This window comes from Myotis daubentonii, chromosome 6 (genome assembly GCF_963259705.1).
Source record: "Myotis daubentonii chromosome 6, mMyoDau2.1, whole genome shotgun sequence".
Taxonomy (NCBI): Eukaryota; Metazoa; Chordata; class Mammalia; order Chiroptera; family Vespertilionidae; genus Myotis; species Myotis daubentonii.
This window is the reverse complement of record NC_081845.1, coordinates 89,674,975-89,702,875: the sequence shown is the minus strand read 5'-3', so window position 1 is coordinate 89,702,875 and position 27,901 is coordinate 89,674,975. Positions and strand designations below refer to the sequence as shown.

Here is a 27,901-nt window from a genome sequence, read left to right as displayed (position 1 = left end):
CAACAGCTAGCCACCTGGTCCAAGAATAATGAGTCACATGGATATAGTCACCCAGCTGACCTGCAGACCTGCAGTTTAACGCTGAGCTGCCCAGCTGAGCCCAACCTGAAACAGCTGACCCCAGCTTACCCAAAAATGTATGAAAAATAAATGCTTATTTTATATCACAGAAATTTTGTGGGTTTTTTTTGTTTACACAGAAAAGGGTAACCAATACATAGTCACTACTCAAGAAAAAGAATGTTTCTTTGTGTGCCTATGGTCCATTCCTGAATACTTCCCACCCCTTCAATCTATTAATACAATGAGTAACTTTATATAGATTTTCTATTAAACTACCCCACATTCTTGGAATAAACAAAACTCAGTGACTTTATTTCTTTTTAATCTTTATTGTTGAGAATATTACAGATGTCCCTCTTTTTTATCCCCATTGCCTTCCTCCACCCAGTTCCTGCCCCACCCCAGACCTTCACCATCTTATTGTCTGTGACCATAGGTAATGCATATATGCATATAAGTTCTTTGGTTAATCTCTTCCAGCACCTCCCCTTCCCTCTTCACTCTGAGGTTCATTAGTCTGTTCCATGTTTCCAGGCCTCTGGTTCTGTTTTATTCATCAGTTTATTTTGTTCATTAGATTCCTTGTTTGTTTATTTTGTTTTTTAGATTCAATTATTGATAGATATGTATTTATTGCCATTTTATTGTTCATATTTTCCCCCTTCTTCTCCTCCTACTCCTCCTCTCTCCTCTTCCTCCTCCTCCTCTCTCCTCTTCCTCCTCCTCCTTCCTCTTCTTAAAGAATAACCTTCAACATTTCATGGAATACTAGTTTGGTGGTAATGAACTTCTTTAGCTGTTTCTTATCTGTGAAACTCTTTATATGACCTTCAATTCTAAATGCTAACTTTGCTGGATAGAGTAATCTTGGTTGTAGGTCTTTGCTAGTCATCACTTTGAATATTTCTTGCCACTCCCTTCTGCCTGCAAAGTTTCTTGAGAAATCAGCTGACAGTCGTATGGGCACTCCCTTGTAGGTAACTAACTGCTTTTCTCTTGCTGCTTTTAGGATTCTCTGTCTTTAAGCCTTGAAATTTTAATTATGATGGGACTTGGTGTAGGCCTCTTTGGGTTCCTCTTGTTTGGGGCTCTCTGTGCTTCTTGGACTTGTAAGTTTATTTCTTTCACCAGGTAGAGGAAGTTTTCTGTCATTATTTCTTTAAGTAGGTTTTCAATATCTTGCTATCCCTCTCTTCTCCTTTTGGTCGGTACTCTTGAAGTTGTCCTAGAGGCTCCTTGCACTATCTTCATATTTTTGGATTCTTTCTTCTTTATACTCTTCTGATTGTTTTTGTTTGTTTCTTTGTTTTGTTGCTCTTTTTGCTTCCTTATATTTCAAATCGCAGATTCTGATTCTCAGCATCTTCTTTACTGTAAATTATTCTTTATTTCAGTTATTGTATGATTGATTTCTGACTGGTCTTTTTTCATGTCTTTGATTTTCTCACTAAGGTTCTTGAAATTCTCACTAAGTCCCTTGAAGCTCTCATTAAGATCCTTGAGCATCTTTATAACCATTGTTTGAAACTCTATATCCAGAGGTTTGCTTACTTCAATTTCATTTAATTCTTTTTCTAGAGATTTCTTCTGTTCTTTCATTTGTGACATGTTTTTGTGTCTCTGCATTTTGGCTGCTTCCCTGTGTTTGTTTCTATGTATTAGGTTAGCTGCTATGTTTCCTGGAATTGTTGAGTGGCCTTGTGTAGTAGGTGTCTTGTAGGGCCTAGTGCCTCAGCCACCCCAGTCAGCTGAGCTAGATGTGCCACTGTGTGGGCTGTGTGCACTGTCTTGTTGTAGTTGAGCCTTGATTGCTGTTGGTATCACTGGTAGGAATTGACTCTTGGCCAGTTAGCTATGAGGACCAGCTGTGATTACAGTGGAAGAGTTGCTGTGTAGGAGACACCCTATGGAGCAGGAGTTGCTTCAGTGGGGCTTTGGTGCTCACTGAGTCTGCCCCTTAGTGTGTCGCACATGGATGTGTAGAACTTTAATGTGGTGTAATCCGAAGCTAAGGTGTACTAGCTTTGGCCTTTGGGGAGGTGCAGAGTCAGCCATTTCCTGGAGCCACCCAACAGGGGCTACAGAGTGATCTGCAGCTGGCTGCTACTTGTGTTGGGTTTGGAAGTACCCAGGAGAGGCCAACCTGCTGCTAGTGCCAGGTCTTGGGCCTCTTATTGAGAGGTATGTATGGAGCATGCTGATGCCAGCTGCTGCTTGTATGAGAGATTTTAGGGAAGTCTGAAGCCTAAGCCAGGACAGCCACTGCAAATAGCTTGGGTGGGGCTGCAAATTAGATGGGGTGGGGTCTCAGGGAATTACCAGGGTGGAGTAAACAGTGTGGGCCAAGTTGATGGAGACTCACCCTGAGAGCACCCCTGTCTGTGAGAAAACCTCCCCAAGTTCTTGCCCCGATGCTAGACAATCCAGCTCCTCTCTGTATGCCCCCTAGATTTCTCCAAGCGATGCTCAGAGGAGTGAGTCCAAGTAAGTCTGCATTGGCCCTTTAAGATAAATTGCCTCGGACTCCAGCAACCTCCTTGTCACTCAGCCACAATCCCCACTGGTTTTTACAGCCCAAAGTTATGGGGGTCTTCTCTTCCCAGCTCTGGAACACTGGGCTCGGGTTCTGTTGTGGGGCTGGGACCCCTTGCTCCTCACAGGAGGCATCTGCAGCCAAAATATTCCTCCCAGTTACAAAAAACACCACACATAGTTGTCAGACTCCACACCTCCTACCAGTCCCAGCATGCTTTCTTCTTTACTTCTCTAGTTGTAGGACTTCCATTCAGCCACATTTCAGGCAGTTCTGAATAATGGTTATTCTGTATTTTATTTATAATTTTGATGTGGTTGTGAGAGGTGGTGAGCACCAGCATTTACCTACACTGCTATCTTAGTTCTCCAAAACTCAGTCACTTTATAAAATATAAAATTCAAAGCTAGTTTGAACTTGGTATTTTTCAAAGGAATTTTGCATCTAAGTTCATTAATGAGGTTTTCCAATAATTTTCTTCTTTTCATGTACTGTGCTTGAAAGGTTTTGATTTTAGGATTATCTTTCCCCCCTCCCTCCCCCCATTTCTAGAACAGTTTAAATAAAACTTTTCTTTGAATGGTTGATAGGACTTAGTAGTAAAACCATCTCGGCCTGGTGTTTTCTCACATGAAATAAATAAATGTAAGCTGCAATTAAATGAATCCATAGCTGGACAGCACAGCCTTTTTAAAAAAGTGCTAAGAAATAGATCAACATTGGCCTGTCTGATGTTTTCAGAAGTGGCCTGGATGAAAGTATATAAAAGGCAACTTATCATATTTTCAAGTGATGAAAATTTGAAAGAATTCCATTAGGGTAAAAAAGAAAGGAATTTTATTGAATTTACTATGATTAAAGGATTGTGGAGATGTTCAGAGGGAACACTACCTCCTAAATTTGCATGTATATTTTTTATAGCTTTGTGTTTGTTTCCTAACTATTGGCTTGAAAGCAGTTTGTTTCCGTAGGACTTGGAGATTTTCCCTGACTACACACTGAAGAGGAGGGGCCTTACGTGGTGGTTGCTTTAGCTGCTACAGTCATCTCCATTGTCTAGTGAGAGAAGACCCCCATGCTCTCATGCTCTCTTTGTCCCTGTTCCCGCAGGTACCACATGCCAAGTTCTGAGCACTGTGCTTTATATATGACAACTCATAGAAAGCCCAGAGGGGAGCGGCCTGGATAATGATGTGTCTGTAGCAGGGTTTTCTCAGCCTTAGGACTTTAGACATTTTGGGCCAGATAATTGTTATGGGTATTGTCCAGTGTCTTGTAGGATTCCTAGTCGCCTCCCGGCCACAACCCATAGTTGCTGGTTGCACTCCCTGCTATTGTTGTAATAACCAAATATGTCTCCTGGGAGGCAAATTTGGCCTCGATTGGGAATGACTGGTCTAGAGATCATATTGTAGTAAGAATGGTGAAGGCAGTGGACGATTTGGGCCAGTGAAGAGTCATAGTGAAAACATACCAGTTAGTTTTAGGAACTCTATTAAAAGGGCTACTGCGAATGGGGGAGGAGAATCATTCTGTGGAGCTCCAAAAGGCAGGCTAAGGCCAACAATTGAAATGTACAAGGTGACAAATGTAAAATATATTTAAAAAAAATTTTTCAACAACTAAAAATCATCAAATGCATGGGCTGCCTTTCAGAACAGTGAGTTTCCTGGCACTAAGAGGCTGACTGAGCACTTGTCAGGAATGTTTAGACGATTTCGGAGCTGAAGCGGGGTTTGGTTAACCTAGATGACTGCCGAATCTCTTCCAACTGGAGAACTTTGTTTCAGTCCAAGTCGAGCCAACTGGGAGGAGAGAATGGAAGACCTTGGGTCATCAGGCTAAGAATGTGTCAAATACGCTGCTGGTGCCACTGTCCATATCCCCTCAGACCTCACTATTGCTGTACGTGCGGATAGCTTGTTTCCACAAGCATCTGGACTGTCTGGCTGCAGGAGTGTGTTCAGCTAGTGCATGAGGCAGACTAGCAGTGCTGGGAGAGTATTCCCCCACCCCTCAAATAGCCTTCAGCCAGTTTGGAATAGGATTTGGTGGACCAGTACCCCAGCTTCCTCACAACCTGTGGGTGATGACCTTGAGATGTGCTGAGCAGAGTCTCCCAGGAGTCCTCAGGAGGAATGAACCCACAGCAGTACCTGCTCATTAAAGCATCCTATATCACCTTTCTTCTCTTTCCTTTCTCACTTCCTGCTCCACCGTCAAAACATTTCCCCACTTAAACCCTTCCATTCAAATCGTTATCTCCAAGAGAATCTAAGGTAAGACCTACACAAGACCTATGTAAGGCCTATGGACTTGCTTGCAGAGAGGAAGTAAACCAGAGGGCTGGTTGGTATTTCACATTTAGGAGCCCCTTGTCGTGAAGTTTGAGGCAAGCAAAACAGGGCTTTAGACAGTCCAAGGAGGATAATATTGGAGATGGGAATAAGAAGTGAAGGGAAGAGACAGGAAGGGAAGGGGAGGGCCACAGAGCTTCGACTGAAGCAGCCTGTTAGGGACAGCTGGGAAGGTGATTTGGCCCACGCTTTATGCGGGGCTCTGTGGAGGACAGAATCCAAATGACTGGTCCAGTCATTGTGACTGTCCTCCAAGGACATTAGAAACCATTCAGTCGACAAATGTTGATCAGACACCTGCTATATGCCAGCCTGTGCCAGGCTTTGAGGATACAGAGATGAATAAAATATAGTCCCAGCCCTGAGGACTTTAAGGTCTAGTTGGGGAGACAAAAACATGAACAGACAATTACACAGGGAAGTCTGAGAAAGCAGAGGAGGGTTACCACTCCAGGCCAGGGATTGAAATATGGGGAGACTGAGGCCAGAGAAGGAAAGCTGGAGAGATTATGTAATTGCTGGGTACTGCTGTAGACAATAAGTATTTCTGATGATAGTTCATTTCTTTATATTACTGTCTTACACTTACTTGCATTAGAAGGTATTGCCACATGACCACTTGCCCCCATCTGCTTTTGGCTTGGGGTTCACTTCTGACAGCAACTGCTGGTTTGAGCTTTGCCATTTTCTTTCCCCCTCCCCTCCCTGTAATGACAAGGATCTTGTATTCCAGAAGACCTCAGTGGTCTTTGCTGGTTTTCCAGTCCCACCTGATCCCGTTATCTGATGCTTCCTCATTACCCTCTTTTCTATCATCTAAACTCCCTTTAGAATCCAAGACCTCAGGTTGTGACAGTCTCCTGCCCATCTGACTTGCTTCACGTTGTTCTATTTTGAGTTCTATTGTGCTTAGCTCTGATGCTCAGAAAAATGCCTCTTGTGGCTTGCAGAACAGATGATCAGACAAAGCCCATAGAATTACAGCAAAGATTATCTATGTGTAAATCCCATCCTAAAACTCTCCTTAAAATTATCTGAAAGTATTTGAAGGAGAATCTCTTTGCAAATTGAGAATGCCCATAAAGAAAGCAATAGTTGTATGTTTCAGATGTATAGGAATAAAGTTATAAGGAATGCAAGCATTTGCCCTTAAGTTCTTTGAAGAAACAGGTTGTGTTGCTAAATTACATGCACACATACCCACAGTAGTGTATTTCCTGATTTTTAACAAAGTCAGCTACTCAGCCTTTTCCCTGCTAATTCTTGTTCAGCCCTTGCATTTCTCTCCAGCCACCGACCTAGAGTCTGGCCTGAACACCGAGGTTGGGGCCCAACTAGACCCATCTTTCATCCTAACAGCATTAGCTGCTGCTGAGGCTTGTAGGCAAAGCTGGCCCCTTCATTACTTACTAGTAGGAACACTGCCAGGACCCCTAACTCTGCCTGGTTGTTGCCTGCTCAGCTGTTAGTCATTTCAATGCTCTGGACACTGGGGAGCATTATTGTGCAGTAAGGTGGAAGTGATGGAGGGGAAGTGAGGCATTTCCTACCCAACACTTGGCCTCTTTCCAACTTGTGTGTGAATTTTCTAGATTTATATTCTGTGGGAAAAAGATTTCCTATCTGAGTTCTTTCTTAAAAAAATGTTTTTGTTGGGGTAAGCAGGGGACATCCAAGATAGCCGTGGATAAGGTGGATGTTATACTCATCTTCTCCCAGGACCAAACTGGAATTACAACTAAAATATAGAATAATCACCTGAATAACCAACTGAAGACAAGCTGAATAGAAATCTTATAACAACGGATTTACAGAAGAAGCCATATTGAGACAGGTAGGAAGAATGGAGATGTGAAAAAGGCTTACCCTGCTCCCATGGGCAGTGGCTGAGATTTCAGAAGGATATTTCAGCTGCCAGAGTTACCCCTAAGGAGCAGTCTCAACCCCATGCTATGCTCCACAGCCCAGAGCACCAGAGCCAGGAAGAGGTGCCCAAATAATAGCTGGCTGTGAAAGTCAGCAGGAATTCTGTATTCCAGGGAAAAACAGGAGTCCATTAGAGTCACAGGTGCCCTCCTAAAGGGCCAACACACAAAATCTTGTTTGCAACACTTACCCTGGGCTCCAGCAGAGGGAGAGGGGACGGGATTGGAGTCATGTGAGGAGAGACTTGGATTAGTAGCTCTGGAGAGAGAGTTAAGTGGACAGCCACCAGGACCCTTGTGCTGAGTCAATGTCCCATACCACAGACACCATCTTTCTTGGGTGGAGCACTCCCCCCCTTATGGCATCAGCCTGAGGGAAAGCAATAGCCCCACCCTGTGAGCTCATGCCTTGCTGAGGAGTCAGTTGCCTGGGCCTGGGTGTAAAGGTCTGGGCAGACTTAGGGGGTGTCAGTAACTGAGTGGTGTAGCTTTGAGGCAGGTTCTATTCCTCCCACATTCCCATGAACCTGACTGGTTCCTCCCTATCACAGGAGATCCTCTAGCCCCACCCTCTTGACTCCCAGTGGCCCTACCCTGCCAAGTTCTGGGCAGAATGCAAGACAGACTGAGTTGTGGCTCTAGGAATAAGCCACTCCTGACATCTCTCCCAGAGCCTAACTGGCACCTCCCCATCACAGCCCTCTGAACTCACAGTAGCCCGCCCTGTTGAGCCCTGCCTCCTGGCAGAATCTTGAACAGACTGAGTTATGTGCCTCTAGGATGGGGGTCATTTTTCTTTCACATGCATGGCAAGTGGTGATCCCTCCCTTCACGTGGCCAGTTCTTGGTGTGTTTGGATCTGATAAAATGCTGGCCTCACCCTGATGACTCCCTGAGACCACACCTCACCACAAAGTCTTTGGGCATTTGGTGAGAGGCAGCTGAACTTGATATGTCCTGGGACATTTGCTGATTGGCCTCAGACCCAGCACTGGCACTCAGTTTGAACCTGTATCAATCTGGTGAACACCACTAGACCCTACCTAGTGACTCACTGAGAACCTACCTCATGCAACTCAAGTATCACCAGAGGCTCTTTCAGTGACTGCGTCTATCAGGCAGCCAGCAGTTAGAGGCAGGCGGAGGAAGATCTCAAGGTGCCTTGGGACTTTTGCTGACCCGCCCATGGCCCCAGTGCTGGTAAAATCCAACATTGGTGTGTACCTTGGTCCTTCCCATGCATACCCAGGCCCAGCAGAGGCATCCACAAATTGGGATTGCTTTGTAACTCCAAACAGGTTGCCTGGGACTAGTCACAGACAGTGTCTGACATTGGCTTGCACCAGAATACCTCCCAAAGGCTCCAGAACCAACACACCCAGTGGCCATCTTCACACAACATCAGACCAGGATCCAATAAGCTTCACAAGAAGCATATCCAAAGGGAGCTCTGACACGCACCAGACCCTGATGAGGCGAATTCCACTTGATGGGATCAGCACATACACAGAAGCTCATACATTGTAGCCATGGTCAATCCTCACAATCAGCCAGTCTGAGGGTTGACTCCTCGCACAAGCCAATAGCAGTCAAGACTCAATAACAGCAGAAGGGCCCACATAACCCACACAAGAGACATTCCTGAAGCACCCAGATCAGGTGATCAGGGAGACCATGCCACTGGGTCCTAGAAGACATCTACAACATAAGTCTACCTTACCAAGACAGGGAGTCATAGCAGATCTACCTAATACATAGAAACAAACACAAGAGGCAGCCAAAATAGGAAGATAAAGAAACATGACCTAATGAGAGAAGAGGAGAAATCTACAGAAAAAGAGCTAAATGAAATGGAGGCAAACAATTTACCAGATACAGAGTTTCTAAAAAATGGTTATAAGGATGCCCAAGGAACTTAGAACTTAAACAAAGAGATAGCAAGCATAAAAAAAAAAGGACATCCTATATAATAAAAGGCTAATATGCAAATTGTCCCCTTGGGCGGGAGTTCAACCGACTGGGAGTTAGACGTCTACTGACCACCAGGGGGCAGCGCGGAACATGGCAGGCATTGGCAACACAGTGCTGGCAGCAGGCAGCAGTGGAGGCGCTGTCAGCCTCGATGGGCCCTGACAAGAATGGAACTGCGGTGGGATGGTGGAGCAGGTGAGCAGGCAGTGCCAGGCCAAGGCAGGTGCATGTGGGGGCTCCAATCACTCTGCCCGTCGTCCCACAGACAGCGACCGGCGGCGGGAGGCGGGGCCAGTGAGTGGGCAGCGCCAGACCAAGGTGGGTGCGAGCGGGGGCCCTGATCGCCCCGCCGGTCACCCCACAGATTGGCCCTGATTGCCGGCCAGGCCTAGGAACCCTACCAATGCATGAATTTTGTGCACCGGGCCTCTAGTAGGAACCATAAAAAAGAACCAGTCAGATGAAGAATACAATATATGAAATGAATAATACACTAGAAGGGATAAATGGTAGGTCAGATGAAGCAGAGGATTGAATCAGCAATTTGAAAAATAAGGTAGCAGAAAATACCCTATTAGAACAGTAAAAAGAAAAAAGAATTTTAAAAGATGAGGATAATTCAACACATGAAGTGTTACAACATCTGCATCATAGGGGTACCAGAAGGGGAAGAGACAGAGCAAGGGATTGAGAACCTATTTGATAAAATAATGGCTGAAAACTTCCATAACCTGGTGAAAGAAAAAGACACACAGGTTCAGGAAGCACTGAAAATCCCAAATAGGATGAACCCAAAGAGGCCCACACCAAGACACATCATAATTAAAATGGCAAAGGTTATGGCCAAAGAAAGAATCTTAAAAGCAGCAAGATAATGACAGTTAATTACCTACAAGGGAGTTCCCATAAGACTGTCAGCTGATTTCTCAACAGAAACATTTCAGACCAGAAGGGATTGGCATTGGCATGAAATATTAAAAGTGATGAAGATCAAGGAGATACAACCAAGACTACTTTACCCAGCAAGGCTATCATTTGAAATCAAAGCAGAAATAAAAAGCCTCTCAGACAATAAAAAGCTAGAGGAGTTCATTATTACCAAATCAATATTGCAAGAAATGTTAGACTCTTACTTAAGAAGAAGAAGAAGAAAAAAGGGAACATAGTTACGAAGAATAAAATGGCAATAAATATGTATCTATCAACAATCACTTTAAGTGTAAATGGCTTAAGTGCTCCAATCAAAAGACTTAGGACAGCAGAATGGATAAGAAAACAATATATATATATATATATATATATATATATATATATATATATATATACTCTCTGCAAGAGACCAACCTCAGAATGAAAGATACACACAGACTAAAAGTAAAGGGATGTAAAAAGATATTTCATGCAAATGGAAATGAAAAAAAAGCTGGGATAGCAATGCTAATATTTGAAAAAATAGACTTTAAAACAAAGGTCATAAAAGAGATAAAGAATGACATTACATAATGCTAAAGGGATCAATCCAATAAGAGGATATAACCCTTGTAAATATTTATGCACCCAACATAGGAGCACCTAAATACATAAAGCAAATCTTGATGGACATAAAGGGAGAGATTGACAATACTACAATCATAGTAGGGGATTTTAACACCCCATTGGCATCAATGGATCGATTTTCCAGACAGAAAACCAAAAGGGAAATCACAGCCTTAAATGACACACTATGGATTTAACTGATATCATCAGAGCATTTTAACCCAAAGCAGCAGAATATACATTCTTTTCAAGTGCATATGGAACATTTTCTAGGGTAGATCAGATGTTAAGACCCAAAAAATGTAGTCTCTATAAAGTTAGGATGATTGAAATCGTTGACCACAATGGTATGAAACTAGAAATCACAAGAAAAAAAACCTGAAAAACACAAAAAAGACAAGGAAGCTAAATAACATGTTACTAGACATACAATTTTCCAAAACTGAATCAGGAAGAATCAGAAATGTGAACAGACCAGTTATAACCAATGAAATTGTTTCAGTAATCAAAAACTCCCAATAAACAAAAGTCATGGACCAGACGGTTTCACAGGTAAATTTTACCAAACATTCAAAGAAAAACAAACACCTATTCTTCTCATGCTATTCCAAAAAATTCAAGAAAAGGTTCACACGCTCATTTTATGAGGCCAGGATTGTCCTAATTCCAAAACCAGATGAAGACCCCAAAAGGAGAGAAAATTATAGGCCAATATCCCTGATGAACATAGATGCTAAAATCCTCAACAAAGTATTAGCAAATCAAATTCAGCAGTACATTAAAAAGATCATGTACCATGATTAAGTGGGATTTATTCCAGGGGTGCAAAGTTGGTCAATATTGCAAATCAATAAACACGATACACCACATAAATAAAATAAAGAATAAAAATCAATTGATGCAGAAAAAGCATTTGATAAAATCCAGCACCCATTTATGATAAACACATTCAGCAAAGTGGGAAGGGAGGGATCATATCTCAACATAATAAAGGCCATAGATGACAACCCACAGCCAACATCATACTCAATGGGCAAAAGCTAAGAGCATTTCCTTAAGATCAGGAACAAGACAGGGAGGTTTGTTTTCACCACTCTTATTCAACATAGTACTGGAAGTCCTAGTCATAGCAATCAGACAAGAAATAATAAGCAACCAAATTGGAAAGGAAGAAGTGAACTGTCATTATTTTCAGATGACATGATACTGTATATGGAAATTCCACCAAAAAACTAGAACTGATAAACGAATTCAGTAAAGTAGCAGGATACAAAATAAATATTTAGAAATCAATTGCATTTAAAAAAAATATGTTTTTATTGAATTCAGAGAGAAAAGGAGAGGGAGAGAGAGGGATAGAAACATCAATGATGAAAGAGAATCATTGATCGGCTGCCCCTTGCACACCTCCCACTGGGAATCAAGCCTGCAACCCAGGCCTGTGCCCTAGACCAGAATCGAACCTGGTACCCTCAGTCACTCTATCCACTGAGCCAAATCAGCTAGGGCTCATTCGTAGATGAGTGAATAAAAAAGCTGTGGTACATTTATACAATGGAATACCATTTGGCCCTACAAAAAGCAAGTCTGACTTTTTGCGACAGCATGGGTGGACCTGGAGATTATCATGCTAAGTAAAATAAGCCAGTCAGAGAAAGACAAATACCATATGATTTAACTTATATGTGGAATCAAATAAATAAAATAAACTAGCAAACAGAAGTAGAAACAGACTCATAGATACAGAAAACAGACTGAAAGCTGTTAGAGAGGAGAGGGTGGGTGCCTCAGTGAAAAAGGTGAAGGGATTACGCAAACAACAACAACAAAACCCAAAACAAAAAACTCGTAGACACAGACAACAGCATGATGATTACCAGAAGGAAAGGGGGGTGGGGAGGGAGAAGAGGGGATAAATGGTGATAGAAGGAGACTTGACTTTGGGTGGTGAACACACAATACAATACACAGGTGATGAATTAGGAAATTGTACACCCGAAGCACATAATTTTATTAACCAGTATCACCCTAATAAATTCAATTAAAATTTTTAAAAATGTTTAACCTTGAGGACTGGTTGAGTAATTCACTATCAACAACAAATACTTGTTGGGTTCCAATAATAGTTGACCTTTGTGTAGTAACTGTTTGCCACACCCTGAAAATTGCCACACCCTGAAATGTGGTTTCATTTTCTCAACAACCCTTAGGAAGGCACTTGGTCAGAGGTGAAGTAATTTGATATCACACAGCAAACAGCTAGTAGGGCCAGAATTTATACTTGAGTCTAATCCCAGAGCCCAAGAACCCATTTATTCTGTCTCCTCCTCTGTGCAGACCACTTTCAAGGTTCTGTGAATACAAACAGATATAAGCTGTGATTCCTTGCCTCCAAAACACAAACTCATAAGCAAGATGAAACAAGAATACGAAATGCTGAATAATGCCAAGCACTATCTACTAAGTGTCCTATCAGTGGAACAAACAGGCAGGAATTTACCAGGTAAAGGAAAAGATCGATGCGGACAGGGGTGGTCTAAAATGTTCCATGAAGGAGCATGACATTCCATTGGTAATGCTGGGGGGGGTCCTTCCCAGCATCTAGAAGGGTTCAGGAATCTGGAGAAGGTGCTGCAGTGTAAATTAATAAAGAGACTAGAAATATAATATAAATTTGTAATCCATGGGGGAGCCAGAGGAGCTTAGCTGTTGGAACCAAGTTCTCCTGAATCTCTGGACCCCTCGCTCTTTATTAACACAAATTGCCCTAAGGCAAAGCATATATACATATCAAAGGTTAAGGTTTAGTATACAGTAGGCATTGTCTGTTGTGGGGGAACTGCCTTTGGCTGTTCAGGTGTTTGGCAAGTAGGAGGCAATAACATGTAGATTAAAATGCCCTCAGCTGTCTGGTGGCAGGTAATAATATATGCAAACCTTTAGGTGTGGGGAAATGCCCTTAGCTATTCCAGCAGCAGGTAATATGTATTCAGCCCTGCTGAATCCCCAAGTTCCATCAACCTTTTGATGAAACTTCTTGTATTTATGACATGCTGGAATTAGCTTCTGGCATATTGGCCTTAAAAGATAGAAAAGACTTAGGTAAACTGAGAGAAGGAAATCAACCAAGGTCCAGAAGACTTTGAACACACGGGTTCAAGTCCCAGCTCTGACGTTACCTAGGCAATCAGAGTAAAGTCCCTCATTCCCTTGATTGCTCCATTTTCTTTACCGTAAAGAGAAAGGCCCAGAGAGGTGATAGGGGGAGGGGAGAAAGCAGAAGTTTGGAACCAGAAGAGGTTTAAGCGAGATGGGGAGGGAGGAGGTAGTGATTTGAGGTGGCAGAGATGCTGACAAAGTTCTATCTCTGTACTTAAATGGTGGTTCCATGAGTAATCACTATGATATCTGTAATAAAGCTGTAAAAATTAACAAACAAACCCAAACCACCCCCCTTGCCAGTTTCTAATTTTCATTTTGCCTTTATTTTATTTTCACTTCTCTCTTTATTTCTTCTTCTGTAAATGGCAATAAGACTGTATAGGAAGATATCAGGATGAGGCAAGCTGATATGGAGTGCCCAGCAGTACCTGGCTCATTGTAGAACCTTAGTCAACATGAGCAGCTAAGAGAGGAAGAAACCAGCATGGTCCAAATTTAGTGAGTGACCAAACGCCTGGAAAGAAACAGGAAGGAAAGATCTTCCTAATGTAGAGACATTGGAATGCATGTGGGGAATTGGGACCTGGGTGTTAGGTCGGAGAGAGCCCAGGTTCGGATACATGCAGACATGTGATGAGACAATGGACTTCCCCTGGAATTTCTCACAGATCAACGTGCCAGACACAGATACCAGCTTCTTCTCCCTGAATCCACATACCCCCACACAGATACGCACTTCTTCTGAATACCCCCGCCCATCCCCTGCGGCAGAGAATTCCTCAGCTCATGTCCCCGCCCCTCACCCAACTGCAGTATAAAAAAAGCGCCCCCCTCCCTGTTGGCGTGAATCCACGTGCCCTGTCCTGGGGGTACGTGGGTCTCCCGGGGACGCAGAAATAAACCTTTTCCTTTCCTTTCTTATTCACTGGACTCTATTTCTTGCGCTGTCTCCCGAGCCACCTAACCTAACACTGGGTAGGTCCTTAGACTAAAGAAGATACTATTTCTCTCAGATGTTGAACTGAAATTATTTATATATCAAAAAACTGACATATGACTCTGCTCCTGCCTTCTCCCTGACTCCCATCACTCTCCAGAGCTTGTCTGAACCAAAATAAACTTCTTCCTCCTGTTACCTTAATAGGCATGGGTTACATTTACTTAACCGGTGACCTCACTTGGGGTTGCTTTGATCTGGTATTGATAGGCCTACGGCTGAGCCAACCTCCCACAGTCTGTTTGTAGGAGCCATTGGGGATTCCTGTTTGCCTCATAAGAAATCTTGCTGTTAGGAAAATGGACTGAGCCCCTCTACGAATCTGTGCCCTCCATCAGGAAGCTAATAGTAGAGGGAAACCATATAGTGTTATGCCCAGATTTCAGGATCCCCAAAAGACCACCAGGGAGCCAGCCGTGTCCGATACAAAAGCAAAGAGTCTTTTATTCAAACCCGGGTCTGGCTCCCCTACCCTCCTTACTGACACAGCCGCAGGTGGCAGAGAGAGACCTAGCCCGGTGTGAAGAGGAGTTTTATAGGGGGGTGGAGTAAGGGGATGAGGGGACTGTGGGCCCTGCCGATTGGCCAGGCGCAAGTCAGTGTCTTGTTACACAGGATGTGGTCAGATCGATGGTGTGCACTTCCCTTGATTGTCATTGGTTAGTTTAGAGAAATCCTGGGTGTGGCTAGCAGAGGCTTGGGCTTCCGGGAAGAAGCCTTGCCGAGCACATGGCTCTGTCCAAAAGTGGAGGACCCAGGGTAAGATGGAGGGCGTAGTCCTCGCCCTTTCAATAGCACTTACGTTTGGCTTTCAGTCTCCTCTCTTACCAGGAGCTGCTAAAAGACATTGAGAAATTCCATGGTGAAGGATTCTCTGATTAATTTTCATTATGTCACCACACCTTCTTCCTTTCCCCTACAAGACTCACTCCCAAGCTTCCACCTCATTACTTCCCACTGCCCATTCATACCTGACTCTTTAGGTCTGCCAAGCCCTCATTTCCCAAAGATCTCATGTTGTTTCCTACCTTTGTACTTTGCCCATGCTTTTTCTTTTTATCTGGGCATCCTTTCATTCCTTCCTCCCATGTCTAAGTGCCACTCATCATACATACCTGACTTAAAAATCTTCTCTAGGGAGCCTCCTGGGCCTTGTTCCCACGGAAGGGTTTGGTTTCCTCAGACATGCTCTCCCAGCACCAAGTGCATCCTCTATAACAACCCTTATCACGTGTACTGCTGTTGTTGGTCACTAGTTAGGATATAGTGTAAGGCTTTTGAATAAAGGCCCAAAATAATAGTGGCTTGAAAAGATAGAAGTTTGTTTTCCTTCTAGGCATCACTTGAGAGTATCATTGGGCAGGGACCCAGGCCCCTTCTATCTTGTTGCTCTGCCATCTGTAGGTTGTTTGTGAGTATAGTACAGGTTGGCTCACAACCACACCAGAATTCCAGCATGCCTTAATTCCAAAGCCAACCTCTTAACCACCAGGTCATATTGTCGCAGTGAAGCTATGCTCATTGCAGATTAGAGAGGAACATGTGAACAAAAATTAGAAAAGTTCAAGATATATTGGAAAAACACTTTGTGTGCCTGGTGGGAAATGGTGGGAGAAGGTTGCATCTTATTGTGCAGGACTTGAATGCCAAAAAGTGCTAATAACCGCCACTTTTAGATAGTGTCATTTCTCAGCCATCTAATCCAGAATCACTACCCCTAAAATAGGAATCAGATTCAAGTGCCCCTTAAGACTCTCCTAAATCTTTCTTATATCATTTTGGAGACATGGGCCAGATCTTTACAAAGGGAAATAGAGTAGAGAAGCTAATACTCAATCACTTCTAAAGCAGGAACCCATGAGAGCCCATGGACCTGAGCCATCCATCGCCTGAGTTATTTCTAAATCTAGCTGATCATCAGAAACACCTTGGCACCTTAATTAAAAACAAACAAACAAACAAACAAACGAGGCCCTGAGCCCCTCCATGACATTGAATCTCCAGAGCAGGGCTCAAGAATTTATACATTTTTGTAAAATTATCCCAGTGATTCTGATGGAGAGCTGATGTGGGCACCCTGCACTGAGGAGACCTATCACCACCCTGTGTTTGCTCTAACTGAAAATTCATGGTTGAAGCATTTTTCTCTGAACCTATGAAAGGGTGATTCCTGCTTGATGTTCTCTCTGGACTCTAAGCTCCAGGTTATTGCAATGTCCAAGAAGTTTTGGACCTTCTCCAAGCCTGCTCAGTGACAAGTCTATTCTCTAGAAACTGAAGTACAGAACTGAGCAATTTCAAAAATTTGGTTAACCACAAATCCAATCATTTTATATCATGTAAAGAGTTTCAGAAAATTGTTAGATCTCAGAACTTGAAGTGGACCCCAAATAAGACTTTTTTTTTTTACATTTGACCATCCCTGTCCCACATTCCCATCTCACTAGTTCCCTGAACCAAGCTTTCTGTCTTTAAAAAAATTGTCCAGGCAGAGACTGAGCCCAATGATAGTAGAACATTACTTAGTGCCTTCATGAGCCATATGCTCTATTTATATCATTTCATGTAAACGCCTTTGACAATCTGGGGGTTTTAGCAGTATGAGTCCCAATTTATAGGTGAAGAATTTGAGGCTCTGAAAATGAGTAGAACGAAGGTTCAAACCTAAACCTACTTAAGTCTACATACTGAGTTGCTACACTGCTTTTCCCCATGGTGTGTGAGAGTGTGTGTGTGTGTGTGGGGGGGTAGTTTGGAGGGTGTGCAGGGGAGAGGAAGAGGACAGGGAATAGAAGTGGAGAAACGGTATTTCCTTGTTGGGACCTGCTGCCTATTATCCTTCCCCACCCTGTCCCCCCTCCCATTCTCGGGCCAATAGCAGCCCATACAGGCAAAGCTTTTGATGCTCCAAGGAAACTTCAGCAAAGAAAGTTGAGTCTCTGCAGAAACTAGCTTCCCCTCTGCATCATTTCAGAGCTCAGTGGACCCACAAATATAATTTTCAGCTAATCATGTATGCTCCAGACATTTATGGTATATAATAAATGCTTAACACATTCAGCTGAATCCCTTGAAGACAATTCACCAAGTTTATTGGAAGGCACTTTATTTAGGATGCGATGAAGATTATTTTTTCCTACATTTTTTTACTCTGCTGATTCACTGTGTATTGTGCCTGAATCACTTGGCTTTTCTAAATCAACTGAGCTGAATGGGAGCAGTCGGACATGTGATTACTGCTGGGAAAATGGCAGATTTGGCTCATGAGAAGAGTGGTCAGGGCACTCTTTGAGATCAAGAACATTCTAAATCTGAGGCACTTGAACCCTTGGAGATTGAATTTGTCTCCCTAAATGCTCTTATTTGTTGATGGGAGGAAAATTACACTGGATCCCCTTGGTCTGTAGCAATTAGAGTGAATTCTCCTGTGGCAGGCTAGGCTCTCCAGCACTTCAGTTGGTTCTAATGCAGAGTGGCTTAAAATTAATTCACTCTTCCACAGGCTAATCTTTCATTTCCCGGAGCAGATTGGGAATTGTTCAGAAATGAGCCTTTGAGAGAACTGTTTCTTCTCATTCAGCCCTAGATTTAGAACATATATTTCCAGAAAAGAAAAGGAGGCCAATGCAAGGGTGGGGTGAGAGAAGGCTGGCAGTACCTGTTCTGTGACTTCAATTTTTTTTTCACCCTGGCTGGTGTGGCTTAGTTGCTTGGGCATTATCCCATGCACCAAGTGGTTGCTGGTTCCATTCCTGGTCAGGGGCGCATGCCCAGGTTGTGGGCATAAAACCTGGTGGAGCACCGAAACCGGTTTGGCTCAGTGGATAGAGTGTCAGCCTGCAGACTGAAAGGTCCCAGGTTCGATTCCGGTCAAGGGCATGTACCTGGGTTGTGGGCACATCCCCAGTAGGAGATGTGCAGGAGGCAGCTGATCGATGTTTCTAACTCTCTATTTCTCTCCCTTCCTCTCTGTAAAAAATCAATAAAATATATTTTTAAAAAAAAAACAAAAAACCTGGTGGAGGGCATGCAGGAGGTAGCCAATCAATGTTGCCCTCTCTCATCCATGTTTCTCTCACCCCTCTTCGCTCTTTAAATATTAATAAACTATTCTTTTAAAAAATATCAACTAGCCCTAACCGGTTTGGCTCAGTGGATAGAGCGTCGGCCTGGGGACTGAAAGGTCCCCGGTTCGATTCTGGCTAAGGGCATGTACCTTGGTTGCGGGCACATTCCCAGTGGGGGATGTGCAGGAGGCAGCTGATCGATGTTTCTCTCTCATTGATGTTTCTAACTCTATCCCTCTCCCATCCTCTCTGTGAAAAATCAGTAAAATATATTCAAAAAATAAATAAAAAATAAAAAATATCAACTAACAGCCGGAGCCAGTTTGCTCAGTGGCTAGAGCATTGGCCCTTGAACTGAAGGGTCCCAGGCTTGATTCTGGTCAAGGGCACATATCTTGGTTGCAGGCTCAATCTCTGGCACTGGTTGGGGTGTGTGCGGGAGGCAACCAATCAGTGTATCTCTCTAAAAATCAATGTAAAAAATACCCTCGGATGAGGAATATAAATATACTAAATAAATAAGTAAATAAATAAATAATTTTTTCCTCTAGTCTTGTAAATATACTAAATAAATAAATAAATAAATAAATAAATAAATAATTTTTTCCTCTAGTCTTGTTCCCAAACCTGATTGGTGAACCTATTATAATAGGCAGTAAGAAAATCATCCCATTCCTATACCACTCAGAGTACTGGGTGGGTAAAAACAATGTTAGCCAAATGCAACTGTGTGGAAAGGATGTCGTGGTACAAGGTTTTGCTCTGGCCCTACACCAACTAGCTCAGTTTTCACGTCTGGAAAACAAGCCAGGGGGATTCACTGTTCTCTGAAGACTCCTAAGTTGATTAAAGAAGAGTTTGATTAAACTCATTTTATTGTTCTAAAACAGGGTTTCCCAACCTCAGCACATATAACACTTTGAGCCAAATAATTATTTGTTGTGGGGGTTGTCCTGTCCATAGTAGGATGTTGAGAAACATCCATGGTTTCTACCTATGATATGCCAGTAACACACACACCCCACAGTTAACAACAACAACAGAACTATTTCCAGACACTGCCAAATGTCTCTGGGGGCAAAAATTTTCCCTAGGTGAGAACCACTTTCAATAGCTCTCCATTGCCTACAGAAAATACACTCATTTATTGAATATTTAACATTATTTGTTGAGTATTTACTAAGACCAAAGATCATTGAGAATCAGGCCCTGTCGACGAGGAACTCATAGTCTAGTTAGAAGAACAAACAGAAAATTATAATCTAGTCCAATCTTCAACACTAATAAAAGAGAAAAATGGTAATTGGCGTACAACAATACCCTTTTCATTGGCTAATCAGGGCTATATGCAAATTAACTGCCAACTAAGATTGGCAGTTAACTGCCAACAAGATGGCGGTTAATTTGCATATGTAGGCACAATGCAGGGAGGTGAAAGGGAAAGCAGGAGGAAGCCCCCTGCCACTGACAGTGATCGGAAACCCAGGGGGGAGCTAAGAGCTGGGGGGCAGGGCAAAGGCCGCCTTTGCCCTGCCCCCCAGCCATGATTAGAGAATCAGGTGCCTTTTCCGCCCTGGCCAGTGATAGCAGGAAGTAGGGGTGGAGCCAGCGATGGGAGCTGGGCACGGTCGAAGCTGGCAGTCCTGGGAGCTAGGGGTCCCTTGCCTGGGCCTAAAGCGGAGCCCACGATCGCGGGGCCGCTGCAGCTGGGGGTCCCCTGCCCAGGCCTGACACCTCTGCCGGAGGCCTCAGGCCTGGTCAAGGAGCCGATCTGGTGATTGGTGATCGGAGGGTGATGAGGGTCAACTCCTCTGGCCTGGGCCAGAGGCATCAGGCCTGGGTGGGGGGCGGAGCCGGGGATTGGGGGGATATGATGGTCCCCTTGCCCAGGCCTGAAGCCTGGGTCAGAGGTGTCAGGCTTGGGCGGGGGGTGGAGCAAGCCATCAGAGGGAGATGGGGGTCCCCTGCCCAGGCATGATTCCTGGGCCAGAGGCCTCAGGCCTGGGCGGGGGCCAGAGCCAGTGATCGGGGGGAGATGGGGGTCCCCTGCCCAAGCCTGACACCTCTGGCGGAGGCGTCAGGCCTGGGCAAGGGGCCGATCAGACGATCGGAGGGTGATGGGGGTCTACGCCTCTGGCTGAGGCATCAGGCCTGGGCAAGGGGCAGAGCCAGCAATCGGAGGAGTCTGGGGGTCCCCTGCCCAGGCCTGACGCCTGGGCCAGAGGCATCAGGCCTGGGCTGGGGGCAGAACCAGTGATGGGGGGAAATGAGGGTCCCCTGCCCAGGCCTGACGCCTCTATCAGAGGCGTCAGGCCTGGGCAAGGGGCCGATCCTGTGATTGGAGGGTGATGGGGGTCAACGCCTGAGGGCTCCCAGTATGTGAGAGGGGGCAGGCTGGGCTGAGGGACACTCTCCCCCCCCCCCCCCACGCACACCCAGTGCACGAATTTCATGCACCGGGCCCCTAGTATATAATAAAGGGCTAATATGCAAATTGACCAAACAGCAGAACAACCGGTCGCTATGACGTGCACTGACTACCAGGGGACAGACACTCAATGCAGGAGCTACCCCCTGGTCAGTGCGCTACCACAGGGATAGCACCGCTCATCCAGAAGCTGGGCTCATGGCTGGTGAGTGCAGCAGCGATGGCGGGAGCCTCTCCTGCCTCCGTGGCAGCACTAAGGTTATCCAACTGCTAGCTTAGGCCCACTTTCTGTGGGGAGTGGGCCTAAGCCATCAGTCAGACATCCCCCAAGGGCTCCCAGACTGCAAGAGGGCACAGGCCAGGCTAAAGGACACCTCCCCAGTGCACAAATTTTATGCAATGGGCCTCTAGTGAATATATAAAGACCAAAAGAAATGCAGAAGGAAAGGGAAAAGCTTTTGAGGTGATAGGTAGAGGGAGCTGAGAACGTTTTTTGGAGAAATTAGTGATTAAATGGAACATTAAAAGATGAATAGAAATTAGCCAGGCATTTTCAGCAATGAGGAAAGGCATATTGGTGAGAACAATGAATGACCTACTCCCACAAAGCTCTCTGATCTGGGGAGTGGTGAGGATGAATCCCTCAAGGACAAAGAGACCTCCAATCCTAGCTGTGTGTTGTCTCTTCTAACAGTCCATTCTAGGGAAGCAGTTCAGAACCCTTAAGAACTCTCAGTCATGGTTGGGCCTAGTCCCCACTTAGAGGTGTGGACTCTTTGGAGCTCTCCAAGGTACTGAATCACATCCATCTAAACTGCCTTTAATCAGGAGTTCTCTGCCAAGGGACTTGCCTAGATCCCTGCTCCTTCCTGACCCTGGCTCCTGGCCATTCTTGCTGCCCTTGGCTGGTGCCATGCAGTAGAAAAAGAATAGATTTACCAACCTAAATGATTCAAATTAGAAGACAGTCAAATAAATTATTATTATAAATTATGAGAGGTCCTTATGAAAATTGTACAGTGTTTGGGTGGCCTTATATGTTTTAAAATATGGATTTGGAATTTTATATATTTTCTAAGATATCTATAATAGCCTGTACTTCTTTACTCAGAAAAATATCTTTTTTAAATTTAGTTTTAATATATTTTATTGATTTTTTACAGAGAGGAAGGGAGAGGGATAGAGTTAGAAACATCGATGAGAGAGAAACATCGATCAGCTGCCTCTTGCACACCCCCTACTGGGGATGTGCCCACAACCAAGGTACATGCCCTTGACTGGAATCGAACCTGGGACCTTTCAGTCCGCAGGCCAAGGCTCTATTCGCTGAGCCAAACCGGTTACAACAGAAAAATATATTTTAAATGAAAATAATAATAAAGCCCTGACCGGTTTGGCTCAGTGGATATAGCGTCGGCCTGCAGACTCAAGGGTCCCGGGTTTGATTCCAGTCAAGGGCACGTACCTTGGTTGCGGGCACATCCCCAGTGGGAAGTGTGCAGGAGGCAGATGATCGATGTTTCTCTCTCATCGATGTTTCTAACTCTCTATCCCTCTCCCTTCCTCTCTGTAAAAAAATCAATAAAATGTATTTTAAAAAATAAAATAAATAAATAAAAATAATAATAAAGATCTTTGGAATCAAGGGACTAGGGTATGAATCCTAACTCTGTCACTTAATAACTGTCTGACCTTGGGTCAGTTAATTTAGTCTTCACTGGTCAGTATTTACTGCAAAATAAAAAATATTTAAGTCTTCAATAATTTCCCAATGCCTACCATGCAGGCCCCTTGTGGCTAGTAAATGAGCTCACTTACATGCATGTACGACTGTTCCCTTCAGTAAAAGAAATGCTCAGCACATGCTGGTTTACTGTTTCCTACCCCATCGCTTGGACACTCAGTTTTCTACTACAGCACGGCCAAGCCTGGTGTGTAACAAGGTGACAATAGGTTTTGTAGGCGTGGACTGGCAGTGACCTTCCCACTTCCCATCCTTGAGGGCCTCATTGGAAACAGACCTCTGGAACAGGACTCACTCTGAATATGTTTGTGTTATTTCCACACTTGGCTCCCAGTACATTAGCATCTAGAATCTTACCTTCGTGGCAAAACACAGGAAAACCATTCTCTAGGTATCTGAAAAGTAAATGCCTATATTTGGTGTTCTCCCAACAAACAGCTGAGCCCGGTTTCCCTACTTTGAATCTAATCTCAGTGTTGTCAGGCTCCACTCCGAGCATCCAATTAGTTGTTTTTTCATAACCTTCCCATGTGTTATGAGCATACAGCCAAGTTTTACATCAGAGCTTCCAATTAGTTTTTTTTTTTAACCTTCTCATGTATTATGAGCATACAGCCCCAAGTTTTACATCTGAGGCAAGGCTGTATTATAGGAGACATAGATAAAAAACGAGAACAAAGTATTTTGGAGGAAACAAAAACTGCAGGAAAAAAAATTCCCAAATAAATTTTATGACTAATATATTTTGAAAAATAAAAGAACTTCTCTGAAACAAGAACAGAATGCTCTCTCTCTCTCTCTCTCTCTCTCTCTCTCTCTCTCTATATATATATATATATATATATATATATATATATATATATATATATATATATATATTCCAATGGACATTAACAAACTCTTGGAAACGAGAAACCTGGTGGAATAAATGAAAAACTCTAACTGGGTAGGAAAATAATATTGAGGACCTGGAATTATAATGGCTTTATTTTTTTTTTTTAAAGAAAGGACAATGCTTTTTAATTTTTATTTTAAAAAAATGTTTTCATTGATTTTAGAGAGAAAGGAAGAGAGAGTACAGAGATAGAAACTTTGGTGAAAGAGAAACATCAATATCAATCAGCTGCCTAGGGATGGAGCCCAAACCTTGAGCATGTGCCCCACCGGGAATCAAACTGGTGGCCTCCTGGTACATGGGCAATGCTCAGTCACCGAGCCACACCAGCCAGGCCAGAATGGCTTTAGATTTCTCAACAGGAATATGTGAAATAAGAAGACAATGGGGAAATGCCCTCAAAATACTGGTGAAAAAAATTTAACTTCTACCTGGAATTCTATGCCCAGCTCAACTAGAAAAGCAAGTACTATAAATCAAGTCCTATAGAATAAAAACATTAAAAAAATAAGTGCTATAAATCAAGTACTATAGAATAAAAACATTTATAGATCTGTACAGTCTTAACAAATTTCTCTTCCCATGCACCCTTCCTCAGGGAATTACTGGAGTATATGCTTTATAAAACAGAGAGAGAGAGAGAGAGATGAAATAGAGAAAGACATTGAATACCGAACACATGAGCTTCAACACTGGAGAGGGATGAAAGAAATTCCCAAGAGGGTGGTAAATGGTGTCTCAGATGGACAGCTGTGTACATGACACAGAGGACAACCAGCCCAGATGAGAGCAGAATGCCTCAAAAGGTAGATATGTTAAGAGCTGTCATCCCCAAGATCCCCACTGCTATTGATCCTTTCGGGGAGCGGTGCCTGAAGACAGAATTCCTGGGTGAGGCTGGCTGATATGATCTATTCTTGACTTGCCTTAATCATTTCTGCCGAGGTCGCTGCTTTTCCTGCTATGGCCTATTTAATGGCTCACTGAGGTTGCTCGTTTCACCCCCCAGAAGTGCTCTGCTGTGATCTGCTTCAGAAGCTGAAGGTGGGCTATGAGGAGGCAGCAAATCCAAAGCAATCCACACTCCGGACCATATTTCTTCCGGATACTGAATACCTGGCCCCCACTAGAGCCCTACCAGATGCCCAACTCTGATGAGCCCTGTGTTTCCCAACTCATGGCCTTGTTTGTCTACTGTCCTAGAAGGGACTCTTGTAAGCTCTCGGGGAACCTGAAACCAGACTGACCCAGAGACCCCGTCTACCTTCTCTCTCTCCTGGACACTTGCATCAAACAGGAGAACGTCGCCCTTTCATTCTCAGCTGGATTTGTGCTCCTGCCCCATACACACGGTTTAGTAATAATACACACCTAATGGTAAAACTGTGAAGAAAACCAAGAGCGATGAGCACAAACGTTAAGACAAGGCTACCTCTAGGGAGGAGGCTGAGGTTTTATTTACAGAGGAGCCCTTGGAGGGTGTCTAAGGTCCTGGTTGCCGGGAGCCGGTCCATCCTTGCTGTTTCAAGGGACCTGGCATATATGGCATACAGTTCTTAATATGTTTGCTCACCTTCTTGGCGCTGTGTTTTAACCAAGGTCACTCTCCGAGAAAGGTTGAATCCCCAGGTAGGGATTTTCCCCTGAAGTTAGGGAGGGAATAAAACCCCTCAACTAAGTGCCAGGCGGGTAATTAATCACTTTAACTATGAACAATCATGCTTAAGCTACATAATCTTTACTCCCTGGAATGGAGATAAGAAACGCCCTAACCTTTGTAATAGAGATTGATAGGATTGAATCAACTGGTATAAATACAGATGTAACAAGACAGAAAGAGACAGACTTAGAAGAGAGAACCTACAGACAGAACTTACACAGAACCTACAGGCAGAAGAACTTCGCTGGAGAGAACATGGCAAAAGATCCTGGACTGAACCTGACTACAGAAATTGGCAAGAGAACCTGACTAGAACCTGGTGACTGAACCTGGCTGGAGAACATGGCTGGAGATCTCAGACAGAACCTGGCTGGAGAACCTAGCGAGGGAACATGGCTACAGAACCTGGCTGGAGAACCAGCAGAACCTCTCTGGAGGTCCGGACCAGAACTTGCCTGGAGATCCTGGCTGGAGATCCTGGCTAGGCTGCTGATCAACTGAACACTGTCTCCGTGTCCTTTCTTCTTCGCTGACTCCGTCCACACCTCTGGGGACCCCTGGACCTGCTGGGGTTGGACCCCGGCACCTGGTGAGTGTTCTACTCTTTAATTTTTATGGTACGTACATAGGTGCTAACTGTACTGTATTTTCAACTCTATGTATATTTAAAATACTCTTCTAGCCCTGACTGGTTTGGCTCAGTGGATAGAGCGTCAGCCTGAGGACTGAAAGGTTCCAGGTTTGATTCCCGTCAAGGGCTTGTACCTTGGTTGCGGACACATCCCCAGTGGTGGGTGTGCAGGAGGCAGCCCATTGATGTTTCTCTCTCATCGATGTTTCTAACTCTCTATCCCTCTCCCTTCCTCTCTGTAAAAAATCAATAAAATATATTTTTTAAAAAATAAAAATAAAATACTCTTCTATACATATGATACTCTTCCCAGCAAAAGTCACATACCGAGCAAAGCCACCCCGTGAAGTAATGAAATCTGGGTTCTCCGGGCCTTAAACAGAGGGAAACATGAAAAGGCCACGGGATTCTCCCTCTCTGAGCCCTCGTCCAAAGGGAGCATCAACAGCAATAACATGGCCACCCGGCCAGTCTCATAAACTGGTCTCATACACTTAGAACCTGCTGTCATGACCTGGATGCCACGCTCTGCGCGAAGAAACAATTCAGAGCCACTCCCTGGGCTCCCGGTGCGAGGACAGGGGCTGTGATTCTCCCCTGCCCTTCTGCTCCGTCCCTGCCCTGTCCACCCAGCGGCTGCCCTCTGTGGACTAGGTCACCCAGGCTTCTTTCTTCTTTGGCTGTTAGCCGGGTTTTGTCAATAGAAGGCACTGTTAGGAGAGGAAGGGGCATGGAGGAGAGAAAGGTCAAGGGTATTTCTTCCCCTCTCCCTCCCTGCCTCCCTGTACCTGACTGTCCCCGTAATCTCCCACACACCCCTGCAAGTAGTCCATATTAAATTTTCTTCAGTTAAACCCTTTTGTGTGTCTGTCATTTCCTGCTGGGCCCTGACTGACATTTTGTTTTAATATTTAAGTGTCCCTGCTCAGGGTTCATTTTCATGCCAAAATGGATTTTGAGGACCCAAAAGCCCGCAGCCCCCAAATAAGCAGCTCTCTAATGGGGCGGCATTCCGGGCAGTATTCCAGAGACGTTCTCACAGCAGCTCTCAAATTAGACCTTCACAGGCAGTGGGGTGTTTTTCCAAGCAGCCTCCTCCCAGGGAAGCCGCACATCTAAAACCTCTCCCTCCAGCGGGCATCTGCAGCGTGGCGTTTTGTAAAAAGTTTGCATTCATTATTCACTGCGTTATGCTGCTGGCCGGGCGGGCGTAGAAAGGCCTGGGGGCATTTGCTCCCGGCCTGTGGAATTTTTACTCCTTTCCGTTTCTCTCCCAGAGGAAAGGCAGACCTCCACCCAGGCAGGATGCTCAGATCTCAGCAGCATCCTCCGTTGCTCTCTGAGGCCTCTTCTCCTTCACAGGGCGAGTCAGGTGCTACACACAGACTTCTAGCATCTCTCATCATCTTCCTGTCGCCCCTTCCTCTAGGAAGATCAAAGCTCACCTCCGAGGAACTCCCAAAGAGAAGAAATAGCCAGCGGAACCCCCGGGGCCAGGCAGGAAAAGCCAGTAAACAAGTGATTGACGCACTTTGTAGACAAGCTGGAGGGGCCTGGCGGGTCTGATCTGCGGGCCAGTGTGGGCAGGGGAAGTGGAGGAAGCGTCCCGGTCCCGGTCCCGGATGGACAACATCTCATTGTTCCTCTGGGTTCCCAGGGACTGAGGCAGGCCTCCAACCAAACAGGCTATTTGTGTTGATAAACAGGGAAAGCAGGGAAGTGGCCAGCTGGGGGAGGTGGATTTAAGTCGAATGTGCTGTGCCTTCTCCGGGGCCCCTGAGGGACACAAGAGAAGAAGGAGACGCTCAGGCAAAAAGGATGGGTGTTGACTGTTGTTAAACATGAGGGGCCTGGAGGTGAGCAGGCCTGGGTTCAAATCCCGGGGCCTCTATTTCCTAGCTCTGTAACTTGGCCCCATCCTTTCATTTCTCC

At 44.6% G+C, this 27,901-nt stretch overlaps 1 long non-coding RNA gene across 1 annotated transcript in view; it reads left to right on the top strand.

Moving 5' to 3' along the window:
• LOC132237365 (uncharacterized) overlaps positions 1-27,669 on the top strand; it is a 32,210-nt gene extending 4,541 nt beyond the window's left edge. The window contains exons 2-3 of the long non-coding RNA XR_009453516.1: positions 24,688-25,172; positions 27,399-27,669. This is a non-coding gene — a long non-coding RNA (uncharacterized LOC132237365). The remainder of the gene's footprint in view (positions 1-24,687; positions 25,173-27,398) is intronic.
• Positions 27,670-27,901: the final 232 nt, after the last annotated feature.